The following is a 17,230-nucleotide window of genomic DNA, read 5'->3' on the forward strand; positions in this document are numbered from 1 at the left end:
ACTTGTGGAGAGAAAAAGACACCGATGAGTGCCAATGGATGCCCTCCCCAGCAGAGGTGGAGGGAACCCACCCCCCACTTCTGACTCGAGAAGTCAATGGCTGGGGTCTTGGCCTGAATCTGGGTAGAGGGCAGTTCTGAACTAGGGACTCCACAGGGGAAGAGGGGGACTTCCACACACGTAAGTCACCATGCTTTGTACTATGTGACCCCACTGACAGGGCCAAGGCAGCCACCTCTCCCCTGGGGTGGGGACACCGTCTGAGGAGCAGTTAGGTGGAGGGGAGCAGAGACGCATGCCCGGAGCCTGGCAGGGCTACGCCTGCGTCCATGCCCCCAGCCCTGCTGTGTCCCCAGAAGGCCAGCTGCCCATTGGCCCCCAACAGCCCCATCTCCCAGGGACTCCCCTTCCTCCAGCTGTAGGGCCGCTTGGGTCAGATTCTTAGAACACGGGAGCTGAACTGGAAGGGCCCCTTAGAATGAAGGGAGCCACAGACACTGCCTGGGTTAGAAGGGCCGAGGTCCTCACTCTGGGCTTGCTTGCTGGGGGCAGGGTTCACTGGAATTAGAGGTGGCTCAAGGCTCCAGGGCTCCCGATTAAGGATTAAGAACAACAATTGCACTCATATGTAAGCTTCCCAGGGTTTAATACACTTTTTGCATTGTCTTCCCAGGTCTTACGTGCCCAGGGCAGCTGCCCAGGTAGGTAATTTATCTCCATTTTACAGTTGAGGAAGTAGGCTCCAACAGGTTAAGGACCCTTGAGACCAGAAGCTCCCAAGGTGGAATGACAGGCAGTGGACTGACTGCTGAGAAACAAGGGGACCGTCAGTGTCCCCCCATTATGTCACTCCTCTCCGGGCTTCCGGGGGTCTTTGACCCCTGCACAAGCGCAGAGCGGGGAGCATTTCAGAGGGGAGCCCACCCCAGCCCCGGCCACACCACCTCGCTTCCCCCGCTTCCTGCGCCCTTAAGGCACAGGCACTCAGACAGTCAAGCCACCAAAGGGGCCCCCAGGACGCGGCCACCCAACAGCTGGGGGGAGGGGGGGCGGGGCGCGTGCGGAGGGGGCGGCGCCACCGTCACTGTCACAGACGGAACCCCTCGTCTCTTCGTGACGCTCGTTCATCTTCGCTCAGTACCGTCAACTCCTTTTCTGCCCGGAATGAAGATAAATCGCTCTGCGCCGGAAAACTACATTTAGCATCTCCTTCTTTTTGTGGGCCAGCGAGGTTTTCATCGACAAGGCGTTGGTATTGCAGATGGCTTGCCATATGCCGCATTCCCTCTCGCTATCACCTTATGAGCAGATTCTGTCAGGTTTGAGGAGTAAAAGCTTAATTAACGAGTGGTGTGTACAATTATGTACTTAATTATCTACTGCTTTTACTTCTTTGTTGTTTCTTGGTTTGCAAAAGTTTGGTAACAGTTATAGGCAACTGTTCCCTAATGCAATTTCTCTCTTCTCTCTCTCTCTCTCTTTCCCCCTTTGGAAACTGCCAGTGGGATGACAGGGGGGCTTGCCTATTTAGACAGTCAAGCTTGAAGATGTGGGCCCTGCCCAGACTTACTGACCGAGCTCCCTGGGAGGTGGCCCTCCCCCGCCTCCCCGGGTATATGAGTTTCCAGGAGAGTCTCCTGGTGCTGTCTGGGCTGGGAACCCAGACCTGGGCCTCCCTATCTCAGCTGGATGCAGTCAGGACAACCCTCCTTCTCGTTCTTTCTCCATCTCTTCCAGTTGGTCCATCCTGGGGATGGTGGGTGTGGCTGGACCAAGGTAGTAAGGAGGACAGGAGGTGATTGCGGAGTGGTGGGGAAGGTGGGAGGGACGGGGAGGGGACAAGGGACACCTCTGCTGCAGGGTAAGGACAGGGGCAGTTTTAAGGAGCAGAGCACAGAAAGACGACTTGGAATGGAAGCACAGAAGGCAGCAACGCGGAGGGAGTTTCCTGGGCTGACGCCAGACCCACGATTTGGGGCTTAGAAAGAAGCGACTGGATTCCCCCCGGAAGCATTTCCACTTACATCCCATGTGACCTTAGGAAGCCTAGTGCATCTCTAGTGCAAGGCGTCAGTGCAACGGGGTCCTGTTTTAGCACACCTGCCTCAGGGCTCAAGCTCGGTCATCAACACGGGGTGACAGAAAGTGGCCCCAGAGCCGACAGCAGAGGAGTCTGAAACATCAGGGAGGTAGCCCATCTGGCTTCTCAGAGGGCCGAGGGCTGGTTCTGGGCTCCTCAGCAGGTGGGTTCTCAAGTGTCTCCCCCACCCCCACTCTGTGCCTACTCATGTTGGCTGAGGCCTGGAGGGTGGGAGGGAGAAAGGGAGAAGATGCAAGGGCAGAAGAATTGCAGAATCAGGAGCTCAGGACTTCCCCCCCTCTCCCTCCAAGTCGAGGGAGAAACATGGTGGACGTTTCCCGGAAATGAAGACGGACACAGGCCCTGCGGTCCCAGCTCCCCACCCAGGAACGCTTGGCTATCTAGATCACCTCTCTGCACAGCCGTTTCCTTGTCCTCAATGAACAGCGGGGGCCGGAAAAGTTCTTGGGCCTCTGCTGGGTCCCCCATAAGATTCTGTGTTCTCCAGACACCCCCCCCCCCCCCCATCTCTTATCTCTTAGGGAAGAGCCTGCCAGACTCCAGAGCGCTGGCGAAAGAATGGTAGAGGCCGGGCTGGGCTCTGACCTCATGGCATACCCGAGGCCTAGAACGGCACCCGGCATGTGATAGGCGCTCGGTGAGCATCTGTCAGATTCATGGAATTTTCGTAGACCTGCCGGTTACAGCTGTGTCACGCTCATGGTTCCTTCAAAAGACAACTGTCCGACCCCAGAGAGCGCCAGAGTCCCGTGCACCATGCCTGGTCCCAGCTGACTTATGGGCAGACCATCGAGGAAAGTCAACTTGAGATGTGGCCGGGGAGAAGGGACGACACAGAGCAAATGGGTCCGGCTTCTCGGAGGGTTGACCTGGGAAGCGCTCGGAGCATGAGAGGGAGAGCAACGCGAGTTGAAGCTGAAAAGAATCATTGGAAGGAAGAGGTAGAGATGGGGTGACGGAGAGGCGACACGGAGGAAATGACAAGGGAGCAGGACAGAGGGGTCAGCAGTAGTCCTGGGGTGAGGGGAGACACCCCCCCTGCCCCTGTGGGGGGAGGCCTGGCTCAACCACAGACTCTTTTCTCCAGTTCCCACCCCACACGGTGCCCCTCACTGCTTCCTGTAGATCTGTGTTAAGGGCCCTGACCCTGTTCAACCTTCCTCTGCAAGTATCAGTTAGCTTAGGGAAGGTCTTGAGAACAAAAGCTTGAAAGGATAGAAGCAGGAGGTGGGCACACTCCTCACAGCCGGGCCTCAGAAATCAAAATCTGACCAACTTCAGAGGCAGAACAATAATTTGGGGACACATGAGTGGATCGTTCATCCAAGCTGGGATTCAGGCAGAAGCTCCTAAGAATTGCTGGCAGGACCCCAGTAAGAGAATGGAAAGTTAGTCACCAGGTGGCCTTCCCCACTTCTGGGGTAAGGGTTGGGATGGATGAGGGAGCCAGGGGAGGAGATGGAATCATCTAGGTGGGGACTGGGGACTCGGAGGGTCTGAGGAATGGCTGAGAACGCCCTTTCCACATGCAGGATGATGTGGCTTCTTGTACTTATACTGAACAAGGAAACACTTGAGTCTCACTAACCCGAGGGCGCTGCATCTTGGTGGGATCCTAATGGGGCAACCCAGCTAGGTTTTCACCCTTCAGAGGAAGGAAATCTTCAAATGCACGGCTAGGGAGGCTGAGGAGAAACACGACTGGGGTCGTGAACAGGAAGGAGGGCTCTTCCGTTGGTCCCACCTCCGTGCCGGGGGTCCCGCTGCAAGGCCTTCTCCCGGGTGCCTTTCAACCACAGATACACCTCCATACGTCACCACACGCCATACCCCCAATCCAGCCCTCTCCATCACCCCATCACACTCCTCCTCAGGGAGGGGAAGCTGCCACAGGGGGTATAGGCCACCCTCATGGAGCCCCACTGGTGGTACAGGACCACCGTCCTCCCCAACCTTTAGCCGTGGCCACAGCTCAGGGCCACATCAGGTCACATAGTACTTCTCCCTCTTCTGCCCTAAGTCGTTCCTCAGAAGAACTTCAAGACCCTGACTCTTTGCTGCACGTGGATGCCGTGGATGCCTCAGATGGGATCAGGACGCAGGTCGGGAGGTCAAGATGGACATTGGTGAGAGGGGCAGCCAATGACAATTTGGGGACTGCTGGAAGAGGTTTGGAACTCTGCCCTCCTTGCAGAGGCAAAGAAGCCTGTTCGCTTCCAGAGGTAGAGCTCAGCTTGCGTCACCTATGGGGTCAGGCGGGGGGTTTGGCACTGTGTTCCCCTGCAGCTCTTGCGGTGGGTGATTGGTGTTCTCAAACATGGCGTCCCACTGGGTCCTGGGGACGTGGAGCAGGGGAGAAAGCCCCATTTCCACTCTTGTGGATGTTTATCCTTTCTATCCCCTCCACCAGAAGGTCTCTCCTTTAGCCATCTTCCCGACCCCGGACTGGTTCGCTCGCTCGCTCTCTCGCTCGCTCGCATACATTCCCTCCCCCACCCCTAGGCCTGCAGTAACACCTCCGGGTAGGGGGAGGTTTCCACCCTGAGCTCACTGAGCCCCCATTTCCTACTGCTGGTCCCCAGCAGCTGCAATGGAGCTTTGTTGCCATGGCAACTTCAGGTCCCCGGGGAAGGAAGAAGGGCCCACAAGGAGAGCAGCACAAGCATCTGAACGTCAAAAAAAGTGGTGTGTGTTCTGCTCCTCTCCCACTTTGTGGCTGACCCTCTCCCTAGGCCCCACTTGGGCCGAGCCAGTCCGTGGGGCCCACACTGCGCACCCTACCGCTTCTACCCAGCTCAAGCACCACCTTCCCGTGTGCTCCCTCCTGAACCCGCCGGCCTCTGTGTGCCTACGGACCAGTCTGTCCCCCTGAGGAATCCTACCACATTCTGTCATGTTTAACTGTGGACAGGTCTGTCCTCTGCAGAAGTCTTAGTCCTCGTCGCTTCAGTGGTGGCATCGTTCATGTCCAATAAGGGCTTCTCTTGCAGGTGGGGGTGTGCCGTGGGTCAGGGTGCGAGAGGGCCCAGAGAGGTCGCTGGGCCAGGCCTGGGAAGGAGAGGCTGGGGCGCATGGGTGAGGGGCCTGAGTGTCAGGGTGGGGCAGGTGGTGGGTGAAGAATGGGATGGCTGGCTTTCCTGTCCCTTTGCTGATCAGATGCGCCGCCCTTGGGTTCTTGAGCCACTTCACACTAAACGCCAGTGGGAGCTGAGCGTTCAGAGACAATGAGCACCCGGATGTTGGGGGCCTCAACAGTGCCACATGGGGAGGCCTCCTTCCCAAGTGGCTGCATCAGGTTACCCTGAGGACATTTCACATGGAGAAGGGGCAAGGGGTACAGTGGGTAGCTATGTGCCTGATGGGTGCCAGTGTGTGGAAAAAGCCCAGCTCATTCTACAAGACCAGGGGTGGAGGCCACCAGGAAGCAGAGGGTGACCAGAAGCATCTAGGCTTGCACCTGGCTCTCGGGGATGGCTGCCTGCAGGTGACGGTGCAGGGCTATGACAGGGATACAGTGTAGATACACTCAGATTTCTTTCCGACCCTGCCCACTCAGGGGGCTGCGTGGGTCATTCTGTGGGTCATTCTGACGAAGTGATTCTTCACGGAGTTTATCTGAAATATGAGAATGGGTTCCCGGGGGCACCTGGGTGGCTCAGTCGGTTGAGCGTCCGACTTCGGCTCAGGTCATGATCTCACGGTTTGTGAGTTCAAGCCCTGTGTCGGGCTCTGTGCTGAGAGCTCAGAGCCCGGAGCCTGCTTCGGATTCTGTGTCTCCCTCTCTCTCTGCTCTTCCCCCGCTCATGCTCCGTCTCCCTCTCCTTCAAAAATAAAACAAACATTGAAAAAATTAAAAAAAAAAAGGGGTTCCCGGTGCTCTTAAAGCTTAGAATGTCTGAGCCAAAGAAGAGACTCGGGGAAAGTTCTGGAATGCAACCTGGAGGAAGCCAAAGCTTGGATGCAGCATGTAACTGCTCACCCACTCATGGTAGCAGAGCTGGAAGTGGGCCCTGGGCCCTGCCTTTTTCCCACTCCACTAAGATGAGAACATGCATTTCCTGACAAGCAATCTGCTAATAGCCTGCTGGGTTGTATGCACGAATGTTCCATGATGCCAGAATTAATGTAATGTCTCCTTACATCACTCTTATCACCAAGGAATGGCTCACACCATCCCACTCAGGGCCAGATGATTCCCCCTTGAGTGGAGAGACTATGGTGTGTGTTGGGGGTAAGGTCCATATGAGCAGGCAGGAAAAAAATGGAAAAAGGAAATGTTTCGAGGGAGCAAAGACCAGTTAACGACAAAGAAGTAGCTCCCTTTTGGTCCCCCCTGCACGTCCCCCACTCACCAGCCTGAATGTTGCCTTTGGTGTGGGGTACGTGCAGAAACCAGAGACCTGCCAGGGTGACTCCAAATTCCACGACACGGATGATGGGACGGAGCCCTGGCAGTTAGGAGAGGACAGCGAGGGAGAACATTTATGGAACGCCTCTTTGAACTACAAAAGACAAACGCGCCTCGCCTGGACCCCTGAAGGACCCGCTTTGTGAACCTGTGGCTACTTCCTGGCCAGATGTCAGAGAGAGGACCATACCCTCAAGACCCTGCTTGGCTAGCTGGCTACCTCATAGGTCCTTGGGTGGCGGTGACGAGGAACCATAGCTTACACTTACTTAGTCCTTTGGCGTGCTTTGTTACAGGTTTTAAAAGACAACCCTATATTATTTGAAGCCTCCTCTTAAGTACGCATAAAGAGCGAGGAGAAAAAAGCCTCCCTTTGCAGATGGGGACACGTGTTCACTCAGTTCTGGAGCTGGATAGAAAGACTCCAAGGTCGATCTGCGTCTCTGTGCCACCTGGTGTCTCCGTTCCCCCGAGGGCGGCCGCAGCTTTGCCCGCCTCTGTCCCTCCAAACAACTGTCTCTCCGCTTCCCATCAAGATCTCCATCCCGATGCCAGAGAGGCTCCTCCCCGCCCCAGACTAGAGGCCCCTGTCCACGGCACCCCCATCGGGCCTGCCCCTTGAGCCCCGGCACTTGAAGAGCTGAGGTCAGCTCTGCCCTCCGGCCCCCAGAATGAGCAGTGAGCGTGTTCAGCAGAAACGCTCCTCGGCTAGCGGAGATCAATACGTCAATAGAAACGTCAAGCTGAACGCAAACAGAGGGAGGTTGAGAGAAGCAGGGGCAGGGGGCTAAGTAGGCTCTGGAAGGAAAAGAGCCAGACAGGCCTGTCTGGGGAACAGCTCCATCCAGCAAGCGCCTTCCCTGCATTGTCAACGAAAAGAGGAAGACTCATTAATTCAGGCCCCACTAATTAGGAACCCACCACAACCCAGATCCGGGCTAGACTGAAGTTTGTCTCTAGGTCTGGGGGGAAGGGTTTGTAGAGCGACAGCCTGCTGGGCTAGGTCCCGGCAGGAAGGCTTTGCACCTGGCCCTTACAGGTGCATCCTGCGTGATTTCCCCATCCTGCGTGTCTTGTGTCCCTCACCAGATTGTAAGCTCCATGAGGACGGGGACTGGGATCAGGGGCCCCCTGAACCCAGCACACTGTGACCCTGAGCCACAAGGCAACCCCTGAGGAACCGCCTCGGCTAACTTGGAGCAAGCAAGCCAGGCCGCAGTCCACCCGTGACAGTGAAGGAGCAGATGTTGGAACCCCTTGGATGTGAGCAGGGCACGGAGGCCCCGAAGGGAGGCCAGTAGCTCTCGAAAGGCATCTCTTCTGGAAGGGGATCAGCCTGGTGCCCCAGCAGCTGGCTGGGGGAGCATCTGGATGACCCTGGGTGGTCTTGTTTGTAGAACTCGAGGGGGAGGGAAAGGAACGGACAGCTTGTCAGAATGCCAAATCACCAGACTGGCAGGAAACCCCAGGGTGCTCACTTCGGGGTTTGGTCACAGAAACCTCTGTCCTTTTCCCTTGGAGAGTTTGGAGAAATATACCCAGACCAACGAGAAACAGTTTGGGGGTTTCTTACGACGCGGCGCCTCTGCGGAGGTGTGACTTCAGTGGGTTTGGGTGGGTTCTGCATCGGGCATCCTTTGATCGTGTTTTTTGCAAAGGAAGGAGGAGAAAGCTGGCAGGCCAGTGAGCATTCTCAGGGTTTGTTAAACACGGCGGAGCTTCGCCAAAGGGGCCACTGCATTTTTTATGTTTTTTTATCCCTCCGGAAGTCTTTGCGGTGCCCAGAGACCTCATATAAATTACTTTAAAACTCGATTCCTTTGTACCTGTTATGTAGCCTATGTGAACCCACAGTAGGAATTGAAGTTTTGTGGGGGGAAGGGGAGGTCACAGAGAGAAAGAAAAAGAGCAGCAGCTTGGGGGCCTAGTGGTTGGGGGGGGGGAGGTCAGACACCTAAGAGTTCAGCAGGAGAGGACCTGGGTGCCTGGAGAGCAAGGGGAAATTAGCGCTCGAGCCCCTGGTGGTGGCAGCCACACCCGTGAAAAGTCACTTTTGAGATTCTGTGCTCTGAGTTGACCAAGACTTGTCCTTTTAAGTGTCAACTGATCCAAGGGGTTCACGGAGCTAAACAGAGGCGACGAGTCAGGTAGAAGAATTGGGGTTCTTGAGGTGGATCAGAAAATTACACCACTGGAGAGAGACTCAGGGCAGTTGCTGCCACGCCTGGTAACCAGACGGTCTTCAAGAACTCGGGGATGGGCCTCCGGCCAGCTGCTGGGCTGTGCAACCTCAAGCAGAGACAGCCGGATGCCGGGTGCGGGGGCAGACAGCGGTTCTTGAGGGTGAGTGGAAATCGGGACAGTGAGCTTGAGGTAGATCAGCAGGGTGGAGTGAGTGCAGGGCTGTGCCGTCCCCCGTGGGATCACGGGAAGAAGGAGGAGTAAAAAGAAAAGATGCGTGTGGGGAGTGTGATCGTCTTGGGGGGGATATTCTGGGATCTGTGACCCTCAGATTCTCCACCTTGGCCTGATATGATGGAGTTCATTTGCTTTCCCTCATTTTAGGAGTGCCTAGGGGGACAGGGATAGGCCCCTGATGTGGCAGGGATACGGTGGCACCAACAGGCCAGAAATGGCCTCGAGAGCGTTGCCTGTTGGTGACCTCTTTGCTCGGCCAGCAATAGTTACAGCACCCTACAATTCAAGGACCTTGGAGATTTATAAAGGCCTGTCATATCCAGCCTCTGAGATTGGAGCTTTCCAAGGGCGCTTTGAGATGGGCAAGGAGAGGCAAGTGAGTTTCAGGGAGGCGAATTGTCTGCGGCTACACGGTGGCTTAGCGGTAGAACCAGCAGCAGGCTCCAGCCCCAGAGTTCTAACATCTCTGGCCCTCTTGTACTCTTCCCCTTCCCCTCTGTCAAGCTGGAAAGGGTCCCCAAGTCACCCCAAGGAAAGAATCCCTGGAATGCGAGCAATGTCCAGTGCTCTCGCTCCTTCCAGGCACCTCCCCCCTCCCCCACATTCAGACACCTTCCAAACCCCCTTGGAAGGATGTGGCAGGACATTCTCACTGGCTGCTGCCTGCCTTTGCCTTTGAACGTTGTAGATTGGGAGCGGTAGGGGGCACACCACCGCCCTGCACAGGACAAGAGGTGTTCTCCATGCAGCAGACCGATCACTTCACGCCTGGCAGTAAGTGGGGAAGGGGTTGTCTTAGCCCCTTGGGATACCTGGCGAGCCCCCGTGGAGAGCCCACTAAACCCCAGAGCAGGGGCAGCCCATGGGCTCCACAAACTCAATGACCAGCATGTGGCCCCAGTCAAGGGGTTGGGGTGAGGCCTGGTGTACCTGACATGAGATTTGCCGGCCTCCCTTTGGGACTGCCCCACTCCACCTTGGGGCTCAAAGGGCCAGTTAAAGCAGGTGCCCTCTGGCCAGGGCCCGGGCCCCAGCCTCTGGGGCTTTCTGGATGGAGGGGAGGTTGGAAATGGGGACTAGCCTTCACTTCTACCTTGAATTTCAAAGTCATCGGCTCCAGGCAGGGGGAATGGGGCTGGGTTTGAGGAAGACTTTGATCTTGAAATAGATAGTCCCGCATCCAGGTCTTGGATTTGCCACTGACTAGCTGTGTGACCTTGAGCCCCTCTCTTAATATCTCTATAGGAGGCTCTTCAAAGAGTTTCTTTAAGGATCAAATGAGATAATGGGTGGGAAGGTGCTTCACCACGTGTAAGGTGGCCTACAATGGAAATGGATTTTATTATAAGAGTTTGGGGGGCCCTGGGGGCTGGGGGGGCTTATGCCCTTGCAGGGAAGAATCCGTATAGTGAGGGCTCTATGGGGCCTGGATGACAGCCGCGGCTTACTTTGCTGCCTTCATGTGGGACGGGGGCTGGCTCTCCAAAATGTGGGGGCTGCCTGGATGGGCAGGGAACTGCTCAGCATGGTTGAAGAGCCACCGAGCAGAGGGAAATGAAATCTCACTGGCTGCTCAGCTTCCCCAGATCTTTTTACTGCACATCATAAATTATCATCCTGTTTTATTCTCGTTTTATAGCCTCTTCCAGGCCGTTCCTGGCATTTACTCTCTGCTCTGGGCCAACTGTGTTAGAAACGGTTTCCTGGTCTTTATCTTTCTCTGTCGACATCTCAAAGTCCTGGCAACTGACCCAGCAGCTGGGGGGCTTCTGTGACCACCTGTTGGCTGAGGAAGCCTCAAAGCTGGTTGCTGAGGGTGATGGCAAAGCCGGGTTGCCCAGTGCCTGCCCTCAAGTAGCTCTGATGAGCTGGAGGGAAGTAACGCGTATATTCCTCGTGTTTGCAGGGGCTTTGTTGAGCCTGCTTCTGGGGCAGAGTCTCGCCTCCTGGGACCTGCAGCTCTAATTCAGGCAGCTGCCCAGGAGGTGATGACAAATGCCTCAGTGTATGTAGTAGGCTTTGTTTTCACGTGGACAGTCCAGCCTTTCCTGCATTTAGAAGTGTCCAGAAGACCTCCAAGATCCTTTCCATTGACAATATCCTGGTTCTACCATTGTGAGAAGCTGGGGGTGGGCTTGGGGAGGTGGGGGAGGGTCCTGAGGGGAGTTACAAGGCTTACATTCTAGTCCCACTTTTAGCATTTGTTAGTGGCCCTAGGCAAGTTCTTTCCCCTCGCTGGGTGTCAGTTTCCTCATTTGTAAAGTGGAGCCCCGAGTTCCTTCCAGGGCTGCCGTGCTATTACCAGGGAGAGGTTATGCGCCTGCCTGCGGAGGACATCCAAGCGGTTGTTTGCAAAGTGACAGAGTCACCTGACAAATGAATGTACTGTCAAGTGTCACACACAACAGCTCTGTTTTTAATGAAATGCTAGCTTTTCAAACGAAGGCAATGGGTCAGGGAAGATTTGAATGATGCTCATGAGGCTTTGATACAACATTTTTACAGTTTTTTGTATCCAAGCAAAACAGTGGCAAAGTTGTCTCTCTGGTCATTAGTCAAAATAGAAGAGAATTTTGTTCAATACAATCCTAATAGTAAATTGTCAATTATCACTTCCCCTGATCTCTTTCTACGGCATGACCCTGTTGCGGCCCATTCTGTGGATACGAGACGGTGAAAGATAAAGCTGACCATGCTGAGTTTGGGACGGATGGAAGGACACAGATGGGTGCTGGCATTACGATACTCAAGAGCGGTGGGGTGAGGAGGGTCTGGAGGGAGGGAAAGAGCCTAATATGGAAGGGTGATGGGCCACCTACTCAGAAATATTCTCAAAAGAGGAACACAGCATGTGGGGCCAGGGAGAGGCAAAGTTGGTATCATTCACGCAGGAAAGCATCAGAAATGAAGGTGGGAGGGCGAGGTGGAGAGGTTGCAGGACTGGGTGAGCATGATCCCTCTTTGGGCCTCAGTTTCCTCATCCGTAAAATAAGGGGGTTGTCCCAGGCAGGGTCTGTACTTCATCTGCCTATCACCCAGCTCAGTGTGGAAGGAGGTGAAGGAGGAGGTGCATCTGGCCCAGGGGAGAGGAGAATGGAGTGCATATCAGAACGGCCTCTTCCTGGCTCAGGTGCATCCAGAAAACTCAGACAGAGCCCCTAACAAAGGAAACGTTGGTACAATCTGCACTCAGCATTGGTGATAAACTGATAAATGTTGAAACTCTGCTGTCTCGATCTGTTTATAAAAAGTAACTGCGCGGGGCACCTGAATGGCTCAGGCAGTTAAGCATCCAACTTTGGCTCAGGTCATGATCTCCTGCCTGGCTCGTGAGTTCGAGCCCCGCGTTGGGCTCTGTGCTGACAGAGCCTGGAGCCTGCTTCGGATTCTCTCTCCCTCTCCCTCTGCGCCCACTGCCCCCCTCCCCCCGTCTTTCTCTCAAAATTAAATATTAAAAAAAATTTTTTAAAGTAACTGTCCCAAAAGTGTAGCCACAAAAATCACACCTCGTGTGTGTGTGTGTGTGTGTGTGTGTGTGTCCGCATGCACACGTGCACTTAACATCAGGAAACATTGCGAAGCAGTAAGCTTTCCATTTTTTCTTTTGTTTTTTATTCTTTGAAAGGCTTATGTGCCAGAAGTTGCAATGGTAGGAAGGGGGAGGGGGGCAGGTGTGGGACAGGGACATGTAGGAGAGACATCTTCCAATTCACCAAGATAGGAGCACAGCTCCCTCTTTTTTGAAAACCCCAAAGTACTCTACCTTGGGCTCCTTAAATTAGTAAGTAGCATTCTTAATGGACACCCCGAGGCAAGGCTATTGCTAGAACAACAATCTGGATCATTAATGTGAAGCCACGCTAGGTGGCTCCCATGCTGGCGGAGTCCAGTGTTTGACCCAACTCAGGTGTGCAGCTTCTAGAAAGACAGCATTCCTTGGGTGGGGTGTGGGCCCAGAGATGAGCCTTGAGCCTTGGCAAAGCCTTGTCCCATCAGCCCCAACTCAGAAGGGCACTTTCCTGTTGCCATGCTAAGGGCCCCATTGTGCAAGTCTAGTAAAACTCTGGCTCTGCCATTTAGACTTCCTTCCCTTTCAGCAACCTGCCTTGCTTTAGGCCTTCAGAGTTTGGCAGAGAATCATCCATTCTAATCAAAGATGTCGTATGGCAAATAATACCATCTTTCATTTGTATAGCACTTTACCCACTCCGGGTACATACACATATCTTATTAGACAATGTTAATTCTAAACAGAATTAAATAGCCCACTAAGCCAACAAGCTCCATTTCCTGAGAATTCTGGAAGGAAGCTTCAAGCACTGTGAGCTCAGTTCCCTTAGCCTACGGAGAGTCTGAGAGAATCCCTTTAAAATTACAGGAAAAAATAAACTGAGATCTGGAAAGAAGGAGTTTGCAAATATACCATCTAAGGCAAATCGTTTTAAACAAAATTCAACCTCGTGCGCCGGGCACTGAGCTAAGTGCTATGAGGAATAGAAAATAAGACAAGAGCCCCAGCTCCTGAGGGGCAAACAGTCTAGCTGGAGTGGCCAGGCTGTATGCAAATTCAGGGGACAAATCAAAGAAAGGAGAGATTAAACTGCGCTCCATCGTGGTCCAGCTTCTCGCCTGCCAGATCCATTCATTCCTTCCCTGGTCCATGCTGGCACCCCAGACCTCTGTGCAAACTCTCTGTTCCCGGCTTTCTCTGTTGGGCCATGCGGCCTACCCCCAGTGATGTCCCCAGAGACTTCCTGTACTTAAGCCCAGAGCACCCCATTTCTGCCTACACCCCTCCAGCCCACTACACTTCTTTGTACAGCAAGCCCCAAGGGTTCAGTCTTTCTCATTTGAGAAGGATCTGGTTCCACTCAAGACTAGCTGTGGAGAAGAACGGTCTTCTTGCTCCTCACTTCTTTGCCGTATTCAGGGTTTAACTACAGAGAAAGAAAGTTGACCAAAATAGAAACAATCAGAAATGACAAGATACAGACTCTTCAAAGATTCCCTAAGTCCTGGCCCCTAGTTTATAGTTTCTGATTTCCTTCTGGGAGCACCACTGGAGTCTGGCCCTCTGCTTTTAAATGCCAAGAGCATGCCAAATCAAAAAACAAAGCTGTCCCTATATGGAGGCCTTCCAGACCCTGACCCCTTCGGGAGGCTGGCAGAGGGCTTCGGAGGGGAATCATGGTCAACCGCAAATGCTCCCGGCACCCCGAATCCCTCCTGGCAGGGCAGAGGCATTCCACACTCTGTGGCCTCGCCTTCTACCACCCCAAGCCTGGTTATCCAGCATTGGGTGCTTTCTTAGCCTTCCCGCAGGCTTCAGCCCCTTTCCTAGATTTACCAAGGTTCCCAAGGACACTGTCATTTGGGACGTGACAATACGGAGCCCAGAGTCCACCTGCAGGTGATCTGAAATTAAATTGGTTCTTCCGAGAAGAGAATCTGTGAGAGTGTGAATATCCCTCCCTCAAACCCGAGTCTGCCCATGGAACTTGGTCTCCCCCCCCACCCTGCCCCCACGGAGCCAGCTGAGGTGAAAGCACAGCAGAGCACAGCTCTGTCCCTTACTGTCCCCCTTCTGTCCCTTACTGTCACTACCACTTCCACCAGAGACGAGCTGCACTTCCTTGTAGTGTGAGACCTCCTCTTTGCTGTGGGGCTGAGTAGTTCTGGCTTCTGTAACCTAATTGTCACAGGCCACAGGGAAGAGTTCTCCATCTTGTTTCAGTCTCTCCCTCCCCCCTTCAGACCATCACAACACACATCTGCATTTAAAAAAATTTTTTTCAACGTTTTTTATTTATTTTTGGGACAGAGAGAGACAGAGCATGAACGGGGGAGGGGCAGAGAGAGAGGGAGACACAGAATCGGAAACAGGCTCCAGGCTCTGAGCCATCAGCCCAGAGCCCGACGCGGGGCTCAAACCCACGGACCGCGAGTTCGTGACCTGGCTGAAGTCGGACGCTTAACTGACTGCGCCACCCAGGCGCCCCACATCTGCATTTTAAAGGTAAGTCCCTCTTGCTTTCACACCTTTAAAGTCCAAGCTCTAATTAATCAAGGTGTCTCAGGGCGCCTGGGTGGCTCAGTGAGTTTAGCCGGCTGACTGCGGGTCAGGTTATGATCTCACCGTTAAGTGGGTTTGGGCCCACCTCGGGCTCTGGGCTGGCAGCTCACAGCCTGGAGCCTGCTTTGGATTCTGTGTCTCCCTCACTCCCTGCCCCTCCCCTGCTCGAGCGCTGTCTCTCAAAAATAAATAAAAATGTTTTAAAAAATTAAAACCAGATTTTTCCTCCTTCTTTCCCTCTTTTGGGGTCCAGTTGCTTGCAATTTACCATGACTTTCTGTGACAATAATAGTCATAGATGGATTGGGTGGGAGGGCGGGAGGACGTACCTGCAGACTAGTTGGATTGGGGTCACCAATGCAAATGAGGACGATTATAAACTTTCCGTCTTAATGGATTTACACTAACACAAATCCTATAATTTCAGAGCCACCTATTGTTTGCCTCAAGAAATAGCCAATTCACTTTACATTTTGTAAAAAGTCCTCAGGTATTAAAAGGAATGACTGAAAAAAATAAATAAAAGGAATGATTGGCAGGTGGTAAGGTGGGAGTGCGGCAGAGATTGGTTGCAATCACTTTCAGTTTATTAATTCTACTTCCTCCAGGCTCCGAGGAACCTGTTAGACTGAAGGGAAATGGCTTTTCACCTCCTCTCTTTTCATGCCACTGCTTGATCTCCTCGCTAGACTTGGAGGACCTCAGTGGGGAGGAAAGGCAGAGTGGGAGAGGAAGGACGCTGATTATCCAGGACTCTGTCTAGAACAGGGAGAGAGATGTAGCTTGCCCACTCCTTTGGGCAGAAAGGTGGATTTGGAGAAACTGAATTTTTCTTGAAGAAACTAAAAAAGATCCTTTGATTTCAGGGTAGATGGGGCGGGGGGAACGGGAGGTTCTGGGGAGAAGTAGGACTTGAAGGCACCTCACACTTCTGAGCTGGGCTTTCAGTCTCATTGGGTGAGATGAAAATGGTAGGTCTTGAGTCCACCCTACCCCCACCTCTCCCCGGCTCACTCAAAGTCCTTGGCCTTGGCCCTGTCCATTCCTCCTCAAGCCCAAAGACTTGGGAAGGCAAGGTCTACAGCGCCCCTCCCTACCCCGCAAAAAGCCGTTTGTGACCCCAGGGACAATCTGGTGGATCAACCTATCTGAATTTGGTAACCCTCGATCCCTTCTATTCAACTCAATCTGAGACCCTTTAGAAAATGCCTGAGTGCGCAGTGCTCCACAGTGCGGGGAGGGCGTCTCCGTCCGACAACGGGACAGGATATTTGAAATCAGGGATGTCTCAGGAAACCCTCCGAGTTAGTCCTCACCTCTGCCCCCCCCCCCCCCCCCCCCCCCCCCCCCCGGGCAGGAGTCCGGAGAGGCGGAGAGCCACAATCACCCACCCCCGGGAACCTCACAGCGAGGGCCCTGCTGGTGGAGCGCGCCGGGAAGCGCGGCGCGGGGGAGGGGCGGGGCGGGGCGCGGCGCCGCCGGCTCAACCCCACCCGCTGCGGGCTCCGCCCGCCTCGGCCGTTAGAGGGGGCGGGGTGGGGGGCGGGGCGTCCTCACCCCGCCCGCCCGCCGCTCCTGCGCGGAGGCCGTCGGGTAACTGCGCTCCCCCAACGGCTGTGCGAGTTCTGCCGCGCTGCAGAGCGGTCCTGAGCTCCCTGGGGGGCGAACGGGCCTTGGCCATCAGAAGGGTCCGAGGGCGGGGGCGCGGGAAGAAGGGGGACGGGGGGGTGGGGGACGTCCTGGAGGCTGAGAAGCCTGGAGAGAGGCTCCCACGCTTCTTGATTCGCGGGCCCCCTTGGCCCCAGAGGGAGAGGGCTGTGGCTTAGGCGGGTTGTTGACCCCTGTCGCGCTGCTGGCTTCTGAGCCTTCAGCCCAGCTGCTGCCGGGAGTTTCTGTTCTTGGTCGCCGCGGGGACCCAGACAGGCGAAAGCTGGAGGCTGGAACAAAAGACGGGACCCTCGGGCATATGAGTGTAGGGGAGGCCTGGCAGGGGCATCAAGTTAGATGGTGTATGTTGAGGTGGAGGCCGCTTACTCCAGGGATGCAGGATTCGGCTCCCAAATGGAAAGCAAGCAACTGTGCCCCACCTTCCAGGCCCTAATATTGTCGGGATACTCTGGAGCAAGGATTTGCCAACTCTATCCCTTTTATTTTTTAATTTTCTTGACATTTTTGTTTTTGAGAGACAGAGATGGAGCGTGAGCGGGGGAGGGGCAGAGAGAGAGAGGGA

General features: G+C 54.5%; 1 long non-coding RNA gene across 1 annotated transcript; it reads right to left on the reverse strand.

The window, feature by feature from the left end:
* Nucleotides 1-629: 629 nt before the first annotated feature.
* LOC123385344 lies at nucleotides 630-16,324 on the reverse strand. The gene is made up of 2 exons (XR_006597689.1): nucleotides 15,330-16,324; nucleotides 630-13,864 (listed from the first exon to the last, which is right to left on the reverse strand). It is a non-coding gene; the product is annotated as an uncharacterized LOC123385344 (long non-coding RNA).
* Between the last annotated feature and the right edge of the window lie 906 nt (nucleotides 16,325-17,230).

This window comes from Felis catus, chromosome B2, assembly GCF_018350175.1.
Source record: "Felis catus isolate Fca126 chromosome B2, F.catus_Fca126_mat1.0, whole genome shotgun sequence".
Taxonomy (NCBI): Eukaryota; Metazoa; Chordata; class Mammalia; order Carnivora; family Felidae; genus Felis; species Felis catus.